The 15,669-nt window shown below is 45.2% G+C and overlaps 1 long non-coding RNA gene across 6 annotated transcripts in view; it reads left to right on the top strand.

The window, feature by feature from the left end:
- The first annotated feature begins 9,986 nt into the window (after positions 1 to 9,986).
- The window catches only part of LOC134966073 (uncharacterized), a 185,741-nt gene continuing 180,058 nt past the window's right edge, over positions 9,987 to 15,669 (top strand). For all 6 annotated transcript variants that reach the window (XR_010188587.1, XR_010188581.1, XR_010188584.1 and 3 more), the window contains exon 1: positions 9,987 to 10,084. This is a non-coding gene — a long non-coding RNA (uncharacterized LOC134966073). The remainder of the gene's footprint in view (positions 10,085 to 15,669) is intronic.

Genomic DNA, 15,669 nt, shown 5'->3' on the forward strand with positions numbered 1-15,669 from the left:
TGACTTTTCATATGCCAACATTGTGAACATGTTGCCATTTTGTAGATGTCGACATGTTCCATACCGACATTCAACAATGTTGACATAACTGTTGACGTGATTGTTGACATTATGACTGAACCCCATAAATACTATACCACACTCTAGTGCCCACAATTCATAATATGCCACACAGTTATAGCAATGCATTGCACTCAAAATGTTGCCCTTCAAAATTAAACATTTCTTTCTGCCATATTTCGGTCACGCTAACAAGATCGTTCATTTGTAGAGTGTCACATTACACTATTAATATAAGAGAAGGGGGGGGGGGGTTTGAGGTTTTTGAAGGTAGGTGCAAGTCCCATCCTACGGTACAGGCCACACCCCCTGTGCAGACCACACCTCCACAACACTGGTCACAACCCCCATATTACTATTAACACCCCTGCGGCGCTGGTCACACCCCTTGAGGCAGCCCATAATAGGCCCTTCATAAATTTCAGCTCCAGGCCGATGTGGACCTTAATCTGGCACTGGCTCTCAGGGAGCAGTGTTTCTGTGAGTGATGCTATTGTCATTGCCAGACAGAATATTTAACATCTGCTTTGTTGTTTTATTGGTAATTTCTATTTTCTATTTATTGCACCTCTGAATGTTTTTTAGAATGAGTGAGATCAGCAAATAGAAGGGGACTGATATTATGTAAATATGCATGACACTTTGTAGTTATTTTCTACAGCAAGCATCACTATGGCATAGTATACAGCATCATAGGCCTGATTGGAGTCGGACCAGTGCTGATGTTAAATGCAGTAGAGTGATGGTTTTCATCTGAGTTGTACCACACATACATCCTGTTGGTGTTTGTACAGATGTGCAGTACAGATTCCGACGTATGCACAAAGTAGTGTATTAGAAATGTGTTGGGCGTTACTAGGCGGCTGCAGGGGGTTGGCTAATCAGCTGCAGATGTAACGTAATGTGGGAGTGTTGCTGATAGAGACGCTGAATCACTCACATTGGAGGCCATACTCAGACGGATGATCTGCACCTAGCATACGATTTTGATGGTGCGACCAACGGTGGCATCTAAATACGCACAAAGCATGACTGCAGCATCTGTAGACATTGACAGGGGGCGCCAGTCCTTGCATATTTGGATGCACAGATGTACATCAGGGAAGGGCATTGTAGCGACATTAGCCTAATCGTGCCCCTCTCGACAGAACCCGCCTCTTCAACAGACCCCGCCCTCTTTAGGGCTGCTACCAGAAATGTCCTGGGCTGGTTTCCAAACCCAATTCGCCACTGTACAGCATGGTTGGGAACTCTGCGCTAACCTATCCTGTCAGCCTGTCATAATCCATCTCTGCCTCCAGCAATCCCAAGTCTGCGGGGAATGCATCCAGACTGGACAGCAAAGCGTGCCCAGCACCCAACCCTGCCCTGCATCACCACACACAGCTGCTTTCTGATGACCATACAGACAACAGCTAGCTCGATTCCTCTGCTGAGTTGATGACCCACACCTTTGATTAGGAGTCAGAGAGCCCTGATGATGATCCAGAGACGACACAACCTACTGAGACCCCCGCTTTGCAAAAAAATAATATGTGTAAGCTTTTTTATATTAAACATATAACATTACATTCGTTAAAAAAAATTGCAATCCTTTTTTTTAATCAAAAATATAATACACTACGTTAATTATAAAAATCACAAACACAGTTAAGCCCCTAAAGCGGTAAAACAAACACAAAAATGGTATTTGTCGCAGAGTGTAGCTAGAGTGTAGGAGGGAGCAGGCCACAGGCATGTACACTATCACTGCTGTGTTAATTTAATATATGCTCAGGTGTTCTTTTCATTAAGGGGGGTATTCAACTGGTGCCGGTTTTTCCGACAGTTAGAAAAACTGCACTCACTTTTCGACAGTTTTTCAATATAAGTGCCTTTTCTTCGACTGTCAAAAAAACAACACTGTCGGAAAACACGTGGATCAGCGAGTTGCTTGCCGATCCACATGTTTTTGTCAAAAACGCGGCTGTTTTCGACAGTTTACCGCTGATGCAGATTCAACTTGATATCAAGTCGAATCTGCATTGTCAGAATACTGTTCGGAAACAGCCGGCATTGAATAGCAGGGTCGGGATTTTTCGGCTAGCCAAAAAGTCTGGACCAAATTGAATACCCCCCTATAACTGAAAATATCCATTGCATGTAAACTGGTAGCAAAAATTGTTTTATTGTAACCAGGGTAATCAATTAGGGTAACATAATTAACTCATCCCCAACAGCATTCTTATTGTCAGAATGCCGGGATCCTGTATCACACCCCACCAAAGAGAATTACAGAATATACATATGGCGTTACTGGATCTGTTTGTTATTATGCAAAGGAACTCCATACAATCACTGTACCAAGGGGATCATTCCGAGTTGTTCGCTCGCTAGCAGTTTATAGCAGCTGTGTAAACGCTATGCCGCCTCCCACTGGGAGTGTATTTTAGCTTAGCAGGAGTGCGAATGAAAGGATCGCACAGCAGCTACAAAATAATTTTGTGCAGTTTCAGAGTAGCTCCAGACCTACTCAGCGCTTGCGATCACTTCAGACGGTTTAGTTCCTGTTCTGACGTCACGAACATGCCCTGCGTTCACCCAGCCACGCCTGCGTTTTTCCTGGCACGCCTGCATTTTTTCGAACACTCCCTGAAAACGGTCAGTTGACACTCAGAAACGCCCTCTTCCTGTTAATCACTCTGCGGCAACCAGTGCGACTGAAAAGCTTAGCTAGACCTTGTGTGAAACTACATCATTCGGTGCAATAGTACGATGTGCGTGCGCATTGCGCCACATGCGCAGAAGTGCCTTTTTTTGGGCTGATCGCTGCGCAGCGACCAAAAGCAGTTAGCGGTCAACTCGGAATGACCCCCCCAAGACCCAACCTTACATGAGCATACTTATCCCCGGTACAGGAGAGGGAATAGTTATTATGACTCTCCAACAACACCAGCAAACCCCCAAAACACCGAATACACAGTCTATAAGCAACTACCTTAAGCCTGCCGAAGAAGGTGATTTTTTGTGTGTTTGGATCATTACAAAAGTTTCTGCATAAACCTCCTATTGGCTGAGGCAAGGGCGTAGCTAATATAGGTGCAGGCAGTGCAGCTGCTATGGGGCCCAGAGCTGAGAGAGGCCACCTTCCCTGTCACAGTTACATGTGTTATATACATTTTTTGCCATTGGGTGGTACGTAGGGGTCCTTTCAAACTTTTTCCTTGGGGCCTGCAATATATCTAGGTATGCCCCTTGTCCTGCTCATTGTAGTATATTATAAAATGAACTGGGGGCATTTTAATGTTATATAATATGAACCGGGGCACTGTAATGTGGCACAATATGAACGGGCAACACTATATATCATAATGTGAATTGGGGATACTGTGCGGCATAATGTATACTGGCAGCTCTGAAATGTGACATAGGGTAAACATAAGCACTACTGCGATTCATAAAAGAAACTAGGGCACTACTATGGGGTATAACATTAAATAAGGCTCTACTATGGTCCAGAAAATGAACTAGGGCACTTTTATAGGGCATAAAATGAACAACTGCTGCAGAAACGTGTTTCACTAGAAGCAATGGGATGGGGACCCCTTCAAAATGTTGCTATGGGGCCCACAAAGTTCTGGCTACGCCCTTTGGCTGAGGATTGCTCTGTGCGTGCATCAACATATAATCAAACATAATACTGTACTTAAATAATTAAAATAAAGACATGGAGACATGGATTTGGCAGAAAAATGTCAGCTATTTATGTAAATGACTATGCAATTTAATGACCGTGCTGTGGAAACGGGATCTGAGCTGGGTTCAAAATACTAGGTCAGAGCTAGGAATTTGATGGAAAAGGATGTAAGAGGTACCTGTATGAAGGATTTGCAAATATTGTATTCAGTGAGCCTCAAGACATCCAGAAGCCAAAGTCAAAATCAGATTGGTGCGAGTAGAAGTCCAAAATAGGTAAAATAACTTTGCAAGGTTTAAAGGCCACAAGTGAGGAACAAATCCAGAACTGTGAGAGTGACAACAGTCCAGAGTTGATGAGTCAAGGGACTGTTGTAGTGGTCCATGCTGTCAGTGAGGGAACTCTTGCTAATGTGTCTATCAAGAATAATGGATCAAAGTCACTTGATATGTTGATGTCACTTGATATGTTGATGTTTTCTTATTTGTCTAACCCAGTTGCTTTTTCAGGTCGCTGCAAAAAAATCCTTATTTAAATGTTTTTGTAACATGGAGAACCTTGTTGTGAGGAGGGGTGTTGAAAGAGGAGTGCAGTACTACACAGACTCCATGTTGCCACTCCTCCATTGAAGTTTCATTTCCTATACCAAAATGGCCACTGTGGCTACAACAGAGCATGTGGGTTGCCATTTTGGGACTGTGTGAGAGTGCCACGGTGGCAGACGGTAGTCTGCACTAAGACCCATGTTTACCTGCTATATAACTACTGTTCCACTATCCTGCCCTGTACCTTGTACCTACATACACTCACCAGCTAATGAGCTGTATGACCACCCACTCTTCTCCATCTACCAGTGTGTATAACAGTGAGTACGGCTGTACCTGCTTAATCTTTAATAAAACCACTCCACTGGTTAAGTAACTGAGCTGATAATAGTTGTGAGACATCGCCTGGTGTGTGCAGAAACTCTGCTATAGCCTCAAGCCTGTTCACACACCTTTCCAACAGTCATAAAGTCCGCTTGGGGCTGAAGAACAGCTCAGGCACGTCCAGTTTTACAGGAAACTGCTGACAAACTAGAGCTAAGTTAGTGAATTATTTTAACGTTGTCATTCTCTCTTTGCTCCTACAGGATAATTCCACCTTTATCTGAAGGTAATTGCCTTGTTGCCAAGTTCTTAACTATACTGAACAATTGTGCCTAAAGGAAGCTTAAAAAAATCTTAATCTTTGCGAAGTGATACTTGGATGTTAATTTTAGAGCAAGCTGGTATCCGGATGATAGATAGACAGTCTCTAGTTAGACAGTCAATAGATAGACACCACTGGGTAAATTTACTGAGATGGGAGTTCTATTTAAGATGGGATGTTGCCCATAACAACCAATCAGATTCCAGGTATTATCTTCTAGAAGGTGCTAGATAAATGAGAAGTGGAATCTGATTGGTTGCTATGGGCAACATCCCATCTTAAATAGAACTCACATCTTAGTAAATTTACCCCCACATGTTAGACAGATGTTATGTTGACAGGGCCAAAAGGTCGACATGAAAAAGGTAGATAGTACAATATTACGACAGGTCAAAAGGTCAACATGAAAATGTTCGACATAAAAAAGGTAGACGGGTTTTTTTTTTCAATTTTACATGTATTTGGACTTTTTCATACCTTCTCTATCCATGTCGGCATAGAGTTGGTTACAAACCTTGTGGCGAGCGCAGTGAGCCCGAAGCGTGGTGAGTGAAGTGAACCCCGCAAGGGGATGCATTTCTACAATTGGGGGTCCCAGATGACAAAACTATCCACACACAAACCACAAAATGCAAAAAACATGGTGTCTACCTTTTTTATGTCGACCATTTTCATGTCTACCTTTTTACCCTGTCGACCTTTTGACTGTCTAACATGTGTCTATCTATTGACTGTCTAACTAGACATTGTCTATCCGTTATACCACACCCATGCAAGCTGCCTTATACATACATACTGTACATATATGCATTTAGAAACACTTAACATTACAGTATCCTCAGCACGTATACAGTATGTTATCACAAACTCGCACAAAAAAAATGCAATGCACAAATAAAAATGGGATGCAGTTACATTGCTGGCAGTTGGGATCCCTGCGGTCATGATACCGACACTGGAATCCCGACTGCTGACAATGCCGACAGCCGGAATCCCAGCTAACAGGGGCTATTCCCACTCGTGGGTGTCCATGACAATGCCGACAGCCAAAAAAGTGGGAATAGAACCTGTGGTGAGCGCAGCGAGCCCGCAAGGGGCTTCATTGCGCTCATCCACTTGCAGGCATTCTGGCGTCGGTATGCTGACTGCTGAGATCCCGGCTACCGCATACCATACCCAACCCAAAACTAGTGGGAAGGTCTTATACTGTATAATCCTTACATTCGTTTTTTTTTTAAGTGATCAGCCAGGACTGGAACTGTGGGAACTCACAGAGATGCCAAGGAACAAGTCTATCTGGTGCGCACATACCAGTACTGTTTAGACAACAAAGGGTCTACACGTTTCTATCCAGGCCTTCCACATATAGAACCAGCATGCTACTACTCAGAGAGCCAGTCTCTCTTGTAGCACCTAGTAGAGATCACAAGTACAAATTCAGTGCCTAACAAGTCTCAAGGTGCTTCAATCCAGTGAGGCAGCCCCTTCACCTCTGCCAACAGCAGATATTCGTAGATGGCAGAGTGAATCTGCAGAGACACAGCTGAGATTGCGGCCCTCCATCAGACAAGGCTAGAGCAGTCCTACACCCCCTCTTATGTCATGGTGCCAGATCCACTGAGACCAGTAAGAGCAAGAGATCATCTGTCTTGGCCCTAATATTGCCACTCCATCCACAAACTAGTACACTGGTAACCTGGGCTTTACAGGAACATCTACAGTACAACCCCACTTGTCATTACTTTAAGCCCAAAGGATTGCAAGTGGTGCCCACTGTGTGTAAACCAAGCAGGTTTCCTGTTAGTATTAATGAAAATAATTCCATTTTACCTCCAATATAAGATCACTGATAAACCCTGCGCTTGCCAGAGAATCTTTCTAACTACAATCACAGTAGTGTATATTTAGCAAGCGGGTTTGGATGACAACATGCAAAGATTTGCGCCACTGCGGTCTATCCCTGCCTGAGACCAGACATTATGATAATCCAAATGTGCGTAGCTATCAATCACTTCTCCAATACATCTCTTGGCGCTAAAGCTAATACCACATATAATTAAACAATCAAATATCCTAGGTGATCTATAACTTTAATTGACAATCAGCTGCAGAGTGCAATATTATGCCTGTGTACGCATAAAAAAGTAATCTCCTGTTGCAACTTGCTACAAGAGATTACATCCAGAATTAACAAAAATTCACTCTGCACTATTTCTATAATTGATCAGACTTATGAAATGAGTTATAAAAATATTTTTAATATATAGATTGCATCAAAAAAGTGCATATTCTGACACCGGTTCAATAGTAAAAATCAATATTAAAAGGTATACAATAAACCACACCCATAAATCCTATTACTATGCATGCAATTCTATATACTACATGTATATTCAAATTTCAAATTCCAGCTAATCTGGCCGCTAATATAGAGGTGGATCAATAAATTTAATATTTTATAAGCACGATACCCTGTGGTATTGTTGAATATGTTGAAAAAATGGAACCTTAGTTCCCTTCAGTCCCACAGGGAATATCAATAATTGTCCTGATAAAAGTTCTTTCCAAGTAATATGTTTCAGCTACACAGTTGCACTGTATGATTGTTTGCAGGCAAACTCTGTTGTAGCAAAACGATACGTGTATATGCTCAATTAAGCCATCTGTACGGTTAATAACGGGCTCACCACTGCATAATGAATGGGGCGGCTTCTCCAGTGAAGGGTCAGCAATGCTGAATAAGGAAGGAGCCGGCTAGGAGGCACCGTACGTCTCCGTTCTCCACAGTATGTGCGCTGCTGCAACTTCCAATAGCTGCCCAACGAAGTACTGCCATCATCTGTTGGTGAGCTGATGTCCGTGATAGACCGTCCACAATAATGGTATCCTTCGTCACCGATAACCTCTGACGCGTTTCGCTTGTCCTGGAGCTTTATCGAAGAGTCTTCGACAGACAGGCAGCACTGAGCAAGAAATCTGGCATTCTGCCTGGGGGGCTCAGAGCACAGCAGTTCAGGTCACTGGGCAGGGGAAAGGCACGAGGCTGCAGGATCCACCTGGGATAGCATACCCACTGAGGCTCCGGGATGTTGTGATATTGCAGACACCCGGAAGTCTTACTGTACCCCATCTCCCCCACACATGTACTGTGTTACCCCCCCCCCCCCGTGTTCTGTCACTGTCACCCCCGTGTTCTGTTCTGTCGCTGTGTCACTCCCCATGTTCTGTCGCTGTGTCACCCCCCCATGTTCTGTCGCTGTGTCACACCCTCCTGTGTTCTGTCACTGTGTCACCCCCCCATGTTCTGTCACCCCGCCCCCGTGTTCTGTCGCTTTGTCACTCCCCATGTTCTGTCACTGTCACACACCCCTATGTTCTGTCGCTGTGTCACACACCCCTCCCGTGTTCTCTGTCGCTGTGTCACACACCCCTGTTTTCTGTCACTGTGTAACTGCCCGTGTTCTGTCCCTGTGTCACCCCCCCATGGTCTGTCACTGTGTCACACCCACTGTGTTCTGTCACTGTGTCACCCCACCATGTTCTGTCTCCCCACCCCCGTGTTCTGTCGCTTTGTCACTCCCCGTGTTCTGTCGCTGTGTCACACACCCCTATGTTCTGTCGCTGTGTCACACCCCCCTCCCGTGTTCTGTCGCTGTGTCACCCCCTCTGTATTCTGTCACTGTTGTAACCCCTCCTTACTCTATGGTACATTAAATGTGGGGTTACTGTATTACCTCCTATGGCGTGCCTCCACCCAAGCACTAAATATAATCGGGCTTGCTTGGGAAAGCCAGTAAAGTTATACTAAGTATACTTTAATTTATAATAAGTAACATACTCTATTTTAATACCTTGCTTTCTACTTTGTCTTTCAGCTCTTCTCGTGATACCGTCACCTGGATTCGATGTCCGTCCGGGTAAGTATGTAGGACACAATAAGACACCACCAGTGCATAAAGTTATATTTCAATGAGTATTTTAGTCGTTAACAAAACAATACTAAAACTTCAACTGTGGACCTATACAAGTTCCTTTGCATGCAGTACAAAATACAATGTTACCTTGGTACCAATAAAACTATATGAGCTCAGTATGAAACCAGTGTACCTTGTTTATATTTATCCAAAGTTAGTTATAGAGTTCTTTTTTGATACCCAACGTGTTAACTAGGTATATCCAAGAGACTCAAATATATATCTTGCTCCACCTCCTATCCTCGGTACTCTTTCCTCTGTCTCTGATCAAATGTAGTATTTGCAGTTGAATATTCTGCCGATTACGGCAAGGAAGGGAACCCCATTATTAAGGGTGTATTCAAAAGCCTTACTTGGGGCTACTATGCTCAATATTGCACCATTGGGGGTACTCCAAACAGTTCTGGTCACTTCGTGAACGCCCAACTCTCATCAGCATTTGTTTTTATAGTGTTCTATCAGAAGCAGTCTCTATCAAGACACCCACCACTATCCAATAATCCTTTTCGGGAATGATGGCGTTTCAAGTTATTGGTCGGCTATGCAGCGGCAGATAGACGTCCTATCATATCTCCATTAGTACAATGTCTATCAATACATATCTCTTTACCTCCATAGTGAGGGCTATCACGGGATAATACCGAATAATACTGGCCACCCTGCTGACCCAATGGTGCACCATAAAGTTTCCGTAACCAAGGAATATTGGTGTTATCCTCCCAATTTTGGTAGAGGGCTCTTTCAGTATCCCCTGTTGTAGTCTCTATAGTGTGCAGCTATTATGATGATTATTACCCCCTTTTACTGTCCTCTTGGTGCGGCTTACTACGTTTGGCAGCGCTACCGTTTCAGGCACCGACTCCCACCCTGAGTTTATGCTGCAAGAACTACTTTCTCCCCCATCACTGCAGTTGCACAGATGTGGATTTCTTGACAGGTAAAAGAGGTTGCAGCTGAGTTGGAGTTGCTCTTCTAGCAATACCGCTGGCTATGAGTATTTCCCAATTTACTCAATGCACTTGAATATGGGCGGGCCCTGTTCGGTGACTTATGACATATGGTGCCTGACTCCTCCTAAACTAACATCCTCCTGACATGTCATCTAGTCCGTCCCAATTAGAGCACGGTGCTGCGCTCCGGTAATCAGGGATCTACGAGGCTCTACTCGTCTTTATAGTACAAGGTACCTTTCCCTCTGTGCGCCGCGCTCCCCACCGCACCTTCCGTCTCTCCTCCACTAGTCCACCGGCTGATCTCCGCGCTGCAGCACTTCGTCGCTCGGCTCTATCGGCGATCCATAGACTCAGCAGTCTAGAGCCGTCTTGTACTTCTCCTCCGGCCCGACCTCCGCTGCTTACTCTCCGTTGCACAGGATCGTTTACCGATTATATTAGCGGTCCGTTCTGCTTCCTTCTGCTGCACCTCCGTTCGGGTCCTCTCTCCTTGCCGCTTCTCCTGCGTCACCACCTTGTCCTCCAGTTTCCGCTCAACCGTCCTGGCTCCAACTGTCCTCGCTGGCTCGCGGTCCCCTTCTCGGCACGAGGGTTCTGGAAGATTCTCTCCAGACCCTCAAGGCTCCATACATATATTTATGACCATTTATATACAGTAACAGCATTACAACCATACCTATCTACATCACACAATTATACACAATTGATATATTTACACATATTCCCCTATTACCTATTACCAAGTACTCCTCCCTACTTCTATTTCTAGGGCGCTACACTGTATCACCCCCTCCCGTGTTCTTTTGCAGTGTCACACACCTCTGTGTTCTTTCATTGTGCCCCCCCACCCCTGTGTTCTGTTGCTGTGTCACCCCACTATGTTCTGTTGCTATGTCATACCCCCCTCGTGTTTGGTCACTGTGTCACCCCCTCCCATGTTCTGTCACTGTGTCACCCCCCCCCCGTGTTCTGTTGCTGTGTCACACCCTCTGTGTTTGGTCGCTGTGTCACACACCCCTCTGTGTTCTGTCGCTGTGTCACACCCTGCTTTGTGTTCTGTCACTGTGTCACATCCCCCTTGTGTTCTGTCAATGTGTCACCCCCTCCATGTTCTATTACTGTGTCACAGCCCCGTGTGTTCTGTTCCAGTGCGTCAAACACACCCTCTCTATTCTATCCCAGTCACTGTGTTACCCCCCCGTGTTCTGTCCCAGCCACTGTCACCCAGTTACTGTGTCAACCCCACTCCCAGCATTCTCTCCCAGACACTGTGCCCCCTCCCCTGGATACCCTGCACAGGGCTGTAATCAGCACTGTGCCAGTGGTGCCTGGCACACAGCGCAGATGCACTGTGGGAGCAGATTCGCTGGCAGCAGCCTCACAGCCTATGTCCGTCTGTCCGCCACATGGTACTGTAGCTGCAGCGCCGAGCTTCTTGTGACATAGGTAATTGGACAATGCTACAGATTCCTGTCCTTCATTACGGTCTGCTCCTGCTGGCCATAATGTTTAAAAGGGGTCTCTACCTGGCGTAATGTGTAATAGGGGCCTCTACCTGGAGTAATGTGTAAAAAGGGCTCTACCATGCGTAATGTGTAAAAGGGGTCTCTACCTGGGGTAATGAGTACAAGGGGTCTCTACCTGTCGTAATGTGTAAAATGGTCTCTACCTGGCGTATTGCGTAAAAGGGGTCTCTATCTGGCGTCATATGTAAAAGAGACTGTACCTGAAGTAATCAGTAAAATGGGTCTCTACCTGACATAATGCGTAAAAGGGGTCTCTACCTGACGTAATATGTAATGTGTAACAGGGGTCTCTACCTGGCGTAATATGTAATGTGTAAAAGGGACTCTACCTGGAGTAATGTGTAAAATGGGTCTCTACCTGCCGTAATGTGTAAAAGGAGACTCTACCTGGCGTAATGTGTAAAAGAGACTCTACCTGAAGTAATGAGTAAAATGGGTCTCTACCTGCTGTAATGTGTAAAAGGAGACTCTACCTGGCATAATGTGTAAAAGAGACTCTACTGAAGTAATGAGTAAAATGGGTCTTTACCTGCCGTAATGTGTAAAGGGGTCTCTACCTGGCGTAATGTGTAGAAAGAGACTCTACCTGAAGTAATGAGTAAAATGGGTCTCTACCTGGCGTAATGTGTAAAAGGAGACTCTACCTGGCGTAATGTGTAAAAGAGACTCTACTTGAAGTAATGAGTAAAAGGGGTCTCTACTTGGCGTAATGTGTAAAAAGGTCTCTACCTGGCGTAATGTGTAAAAGGTGGCTCTACATGACGTAATGTGTAGAAGGGGTCTCTACCTGGCATAACATGTAATGTGTTAAAGGGACTCTACCTGGAGTATTGCGGAAAAGGGGACTCTACGTAATGTAATGTTTATAAATGGTACTACAGTGTGGCGTATTTTGAATAATGGAGACTACTGTGCGGTGTAATATGAATTGGTATTATTTTGTGACCATGCCCCTTCCCTATGAAGCCATGTCCTTATATTTTTGCCGCGCACTTGCAGCACACACTGTACATGTTTTAAATATGAGGGGGAGGGGGGCACCAATTCTCTTTCTGGCACAGGGCACCAAACTGTCTAGCGTTGACCCTGCAGCCTGTTGAATGCAATTTCCCCAGAAATCTGCTGTCTACCATATCCAGTAGACCAGCAGCAGCTGCAGACACTTCTGTTTCTATGGTGTGTTAAGGTCTCCTACTGCCAGTCTGCTCCTGGTCACTGATGATCAGTGTGGGTACAGGTGCTTCACCCTTCCCCCTCCACGCCGCTTGGGTCATCCTGCCTCTCTTTGTGAAATATGGGAGGGAGAGCGCAAATTTATAGTTTGCAGGAGGGCGCCCAACACCCTAGCACCGGCCCTGCTTATATGTTTTATAATATGTGTAGTGCTGTACATAACTCCTTGGGTAGTTGTTTACCCAGCAGCTGTGTCTGTCTTTATTCAGACTGTACCTACAGTATATAGCCTATTATAAAGCAACTATTTAAAATGTAATAATTTCGTTTTTGACCTCATTTAGATGAAGGGCCATAGTTCTATTACTAAGGAATAAAGTGATATCATTATAAGAATAAAGAGCCTTTTTAAGATAATGAATTTGCTGTAATTGCTCTCGAATTGGGCGTATGGAATTTAATTCAGATTTTTGCTCATATTCAGAGTTGGACGCATTTCTCCTAGCTGACCATCCTTACCTACTGTATATGCTTCATTTCATACCCGTAATCATCTTCATCAGTCGTGTCACATGCTCTTGTCTTGCTGCAGGAAATATATTTACAAAAGGGGAATTTGCATTTCTGGTCAGCACTGCACAGCCCTCAATTGTATAGAAATGGGCACACTGCACATTGCCAACAGTATGTCAGTATGTCCAGGGGCGTTTTAAGAAAGGAGGGAACCCGTGTGCAGCCTCCGTCGCAGGCCCCCTCCTCTACGCCATCAAGTAGACTCTGGCATACTGCCAGAGTCTACTGCGCATGCGCAGGTCTCCGGGAACATGGCGCCCGCACCAAGTTCCCAGGAACATCTCCAGTGCTCATGCGCAAATCACTCGGAAATGGTCACGGCTGCCATTTTCCGAGTGATTTATGCCTGCACTAGAAGGCAGTCTCCGCCGGACTCTGGAATTGTAAGTATATTAAATGGGTGCAGTGTGTGTGGTGTGCCCCCCCCCCCCCCCACCCGCACACACTGCACCCATTATAGAAACACCTATGAGTATGCCCCACCGCAGTACAGTTACGGCCTCACAGTTGCAAGTGGAGATGCAACTCAAATAAAGGGTGGGGCAAAAAAACAACAACAAGATTTTATAGAATAACAATGAAGGCATAGTGAATTTTAGAACATAATCAAAAATGCATGGAATCCAGTTTATTTTCAATTGGTTTTGAATATAATATCATCATTCCTTGGCATATAGCAGCCTTCAGTTAGTTCATTCTTGTTTGATGTTTGTAGACCTCAGGTTTCAGATGGCCCTGTAAATAAAAATTTTGACTAACATTTACCGTGCTTTTTTCATTAACCTTTAAAATCTGGGATTTCTTTTCTTTTCTTTGCCTCACCATGCACAAATGCACCATTTAGAAGCATATGAAAGTACAAATATACACAAGGTACACTCCACAAATGCACGTACTGTGGTGGTCATTCCAAGTTGATCGCTAGCTGCATTCGTTCGCTGTGCAGCGATGAGGCAAAAAAACGGCACTTCTGCGCATGCGTATGCAGCGCAATGTGCACGCTCGAAGTACTATTACAACGAACTATGTAGTTTTACACAAGGTCTAGAAAATAAGAATTTACTTACCGATAATTCTATTTCTCGGAGTCCGTAGTGGATGCTGGGGTTCCTGAAAGGACCATGGGGAATAGCGGCTCCGCAGGAGACAGGGCACAAAAAGTAAAGCTTTAGGATCAGGTGGTGTGCACTGGCTCCTCCCCCTATGACCCTCCTCCAAGCCTCAGTTAGGATACTGTGCCCGGACGAGCGTACACAATAAGGAAGGATTTTGAATCCCGGGTAAGACTCATACCAGCCACACCAATCACACCGTACAACCTGTGATCTGAACCCAGTTAACAGTATGATAACAGTGGAGACTCTGAAAAGATGGCTCACAACAATAATAACCCGATTTTTGTAACTATGGCCCTCATTCCGAGTTGTTCGCTCGGTATTTTTCATCGCATCGCAGTGAAAATCCGCTTAGTACGCATGCGCAATGTTCGCACTGCGACTGCGCCAAGTAACTTTACTATGAAGAAAGTATTTTTACTCACGGCTTTTTCTTCGCTCCGGCGATCGTAATGTGATTGACAGGAAATGGGTGTTACTGGGCGGAAACACGGCGTTTCAGGGGCGTGTGGCTGAAAACGCTACCGTTTCCGGAAAAAACGCAGGAGTGGCCGGGGAAACGGTGGGAGTGCCTGGGCGAACGCTGGGTGTGTTTGTGACGTCAACCAGGAACGACAAGCACAGAAATGATCGCACAGGCAGAGTAAGTCTGAAGCTACTCTGAAACTGCTAAGTAGTTAGTAATCGCAATATTGCGAATACATCGGTCGCAATTTTAAGAAGCTAAGATTCACTCCCAGTAGGCGGCGGCTTAGCGTGTGTAACTCTGCTAAATTCGTCTTGCGACCGATCAACTCGGAATGAGGGCCTATGTACAAGTATTGCAGATAATCCGCACTTGGGATGGGCGCCCAGCATCCACTACGGACTCCGAGAAATAGAATTATCGGTAAGTAAATTCTTATTTTCTCTATCGTCCTAGTGGATGCTGGGGTTCCTGAAAGGACCATGGGGATTATACCAAAGCTCCCAAACGGGCGGGAGAGTGCGGATGACTCTGCAGCACCGAATGAGAGAACTCCAGGTCCTCCTTAGCCAGGGTATCAAATTTGTAGGATTTTACAAACGTGTTTGCCCCTGACTAAGTAGCCGCTCGGCAAAGTTGTAAAGCCGAGACCCCTCGGGCAGCCGCCCAAGATGAGCCCACCTTCCTTGTGGAATGGGCATTTACATATTTTGGCTGTGGCAGGCCTGCCACAGAATGTGCAAGCTGAATTGTATTACACATCCAACTAGCAATAGTCTGCTTAGAAGCAAGAGCACCCAGTTTGTTGGGTGCATACAGGATAACAGCAAGTCAGTTTTCCTGACTCCAGCCGTCCTGGAACCTATATTTTCAGGGCCCTGACAACATCTAGCAACTTGGAGTCCTCCAAGTCCCTAGTAGGCACAAGGCACACAATAAGCTGGTTCAGGTGAAACACTGAC

The sequence above is a fragment of the Pseudophryne corroboree genome, chromosome 10, assembly GCF_028390025.1.
Source record: "Pseudophryne corroboree isolate aPseCor3 chromosome 10, aPseCor3.hap2, whole genome shotgun sequence".
Taxonomy (NCBI): domain Eukaryota; kingdom Metazoa; phylum Chordata; class Amphibia; order Anura; family Myobatrachidae; genus Pseudophryne; species Pseudophryne corroboree.